General features: G+C 39.8%; 1 pseudogene; it reads left to right on the top strand.

Moving 5' to 3' along the window:
• Positions 1-352: 352 nt before the first annotated feature.
• LOC131061032 (cell division control protein 48 homolog D-like) lies at positions 353-2507 on the top strand (annotated as a pseudogene).
• Positions 2508-2998: the final 491 nt, after the last annotated feature.

Consider the following 2998-nt stretch of genomic DNA (forward strand, 5'->3'; position numbering starts at 1 on the left):
CAACGGTCTTGGACCATTCAACTTCTTTGTTTTTTCCCTCTCCCAGCTGTCCCTTCATTTTCTTCTTGAGACGCTTTCTAGTTTAAGTGGATAATGTAAAATGCATCTATAAATATGCTTCTGTAACTAAGCATGAGAAACAGAGTTAATAAAACAGAGATTACCCTGCTTTTACTGTGGATGTAGCCATTAATGGTGAACCACATAACTTCGTGTGTTGTGTGTTCTCTGTGCATCTATTTGTTTGCTTAAATTCTGAATTTGTTTATTTGTTTATCTGCTCTTGATTCTCAACACTTGGTATCAGAGCTCTGGAGAAACTGTAAGAATTTTGTGGAAAAATTGAAGAAAGATGGAAGAAGCAGATAAATGGAGAATTAAAAAATTCTCGGGGCAAAACTTCAGAATGTGTAAATTGCAAATGGAAACACTGTTGATTCAGAGAGATCTCTCAATCACGCTGGAACGCAAAGCAAAGAAGCAAGCTGCAATGGCTGATGAAGGGTGGAAGAAAATGGATAAGAAGGCAGTGGCGACCATAATTCTTTCCCTCTCCAGCAATGTGTTGTACAATGTTGTAACAAAGAAGACAGCAAAAGGTCTTTGGGATCATTTATCAGACATGTATGAAGATAATGCTGACACTCTTATTCTAACTACGAAAAAATCTACAGCAGATGTTTGGGTGCTAGATTCAGGAGCATCATTTCATGCCACTTCGTGCAAGGAGTATTTCAAAAAAATTCAAAGTGAGTGGTGAGGTTTATCTTGGTAACAATAAATCTTGTGACATTGTTGGCAAAGGGGATATTTTGTTGAAACTAACAAATAGAAATAGTTGGCTGCTGCAAGATGTCAGATATGTTCCTCAACTCAAAAACAATTTGATTTCAGTTGGGCAATTAGATTCTAAAGGACGTAGAGTCACTTTCGAATCCAATAGATGGGAAGTAACAAAAGGAGCCTTGGAAATTGCTGGGGGCGGCAAATCAGGCACTTTGTATGTGCTAGAGAGTCACACTGAAGTGGGAGCTGCAAGATGTCAGATATGTCCCTCAACTCAAAAACAATTTGATTTCAGTCGGGCAATTAAATTCTGAAGGACGTAGAGTCACTTTCGAATCCAATAGATAGAAAGTAACAAAAGGAGCCTTGGAAATTGCTAGGGGCAGCAAATCAGGCACTTTGTATGTGCTAGAGAGTCACACTGAAGTGGAAGCTGCAAGATGTCAGATATGTCCCTCAACTCAAAAACAATTTGATTTCAGTCGGGCAATTAGATTCTGAAGGACATAGAATCACTTTCAAATCCAATAGACGGAAAGTGAAAAAAGTAGCCTTGGAAATTGCTAGGGGCAGCAAATCAGGCATTTTGTATGTGCTAGAGAGTTTGAATTGAAGTCAAAAAATGCATCTTCAATGGATATGGAGATGTGAAATAAGGCTACAGGTTGTGAGATCCGGTTACCAAACAAGTTACTCATAACATAGATGCAATTTTTAATGAAAAAGTGTTCCCAAGTTTGTCAAAACAGGCCACTATGGATCCCCATGATGAATGGAATGAGGAAGATGAGACAATAGATGTTGGCATTCCAAGGCCGTTACTAATGAGCACTTCCAGGTTGCATTGGGATCTAGTAACCCATCTGCACTGCATGAGACCGTGGTTGAATTTCCAAATGTCACTTTGGAAGATATTGGAGGATTAAAAAAGGTCAAGAGGGAGCTCCAAGAGACTGTTCAATATCCAGTGGGCATCTGGATAAAATCGAAAAATTTGGCATGGTTCCTTCAAAAGGAGTGCTATTTTATGGGCCACCGGGTTGTGGAAAGACATTACTTGCAAAAGCCATTGCTAATGAATGCCAAGCCAATTTTATTAGCATGAAAGGCCCTGAATTGTTAACAATGTGGTTTGGAGAGAGTGAGGGAAATTTTGATAAAGTCAGAGGGTCAGCTCCTTACGTCCTTCTTTTCAAGCTTGATTCTATTGCTACACAGATGTTGGGGATGCTGGTGGTGCTGCAGACAGGGTTCTTAAACAGTTGTTGAAAATGGATGGCATGACAGCCAAGAAAACAGTTTTCATTATTGGTGCTACAAACAAGCCTGATATCATTGATCCTGCATTGTTAAGGCCTGGCCAATTTGACCATTTGATTTATATTCCCTTACCTAATGAGTCCTCACGATATCAAATTTTCAAATCTTGCTTGAGTAAGTAACCCGTTTCAAAGGATGTTGACCTAATAGCACTGGCCTGTTATACCCAAGGATTCAGTGGAGCTGATATTACAGAGATTTGTCAACGGGCTTGCAAGTATGCTATTGGAGAAAATATTGAGAAGGATATTGCACGTGAAATTGCGAAGAAGCCAAATGCAAAAATTACTTCTGAGGATGAAAGTGTTATTGCTCTGGAAGAACAGTTTGGTACTTCAAGCACTGCGCCAAAAATGCCAAAAGAGAATGTCAGTGATGATGAGAGATCTGACCACTGCTGAAATTGGGAAACTAGTAGTTGTAAGTGGAGTTGTGACATGGGCAAGTGAGGTGTAGCCTGAGCTCTTACATGGGACTTTCAAGTGTCTGGGTTGTGGAGAAGCGATCAAGAATGTTGAACAACAATTTCAGTATACACAGCCTGTCCTCTATGTGAATGCTACCTGTGCAAATTGGGACAGTGTTGTGACGTTTTCACACATCGCCCCATTGCAAATGGGGACCCTTGCTTTTTGCTTTTTAGGGTTTGTTTTTTGGTCTTTTAGGGTTTTTGTTAGTTAGCCTTTGCATTTTGAGTGCTGTCGGGGAGATCAATAGGATAGCAGGTCCTGTTGGAGTGAATTCCTGATCCTGAAAATTTGGCTAAGTTTGGAATGTCCTGATCCTGAAATTTGACTAAGTCTGGAAACTGAAAAACCTCAAAAAACTAGATTTTGCAATATAACTCCTAGAGGTCTGAAACCACTCTCAAACATCCTGAAAGTATATATGG

Source organism: Cryptomeria japonica, chromosome 9 (assembly GCF_030272615.1).
Source record: "Cryptomeria japonica chromosome 9, Sugi_1.0, whole genome shotgun sequence".
Lineage (NCBI taxonomy): Eukaryota > Viridiplantae > Streptophyta > Pinopsida > Cupressales > Cupressaceae > Cryptomeria > Cryptomeria japonica.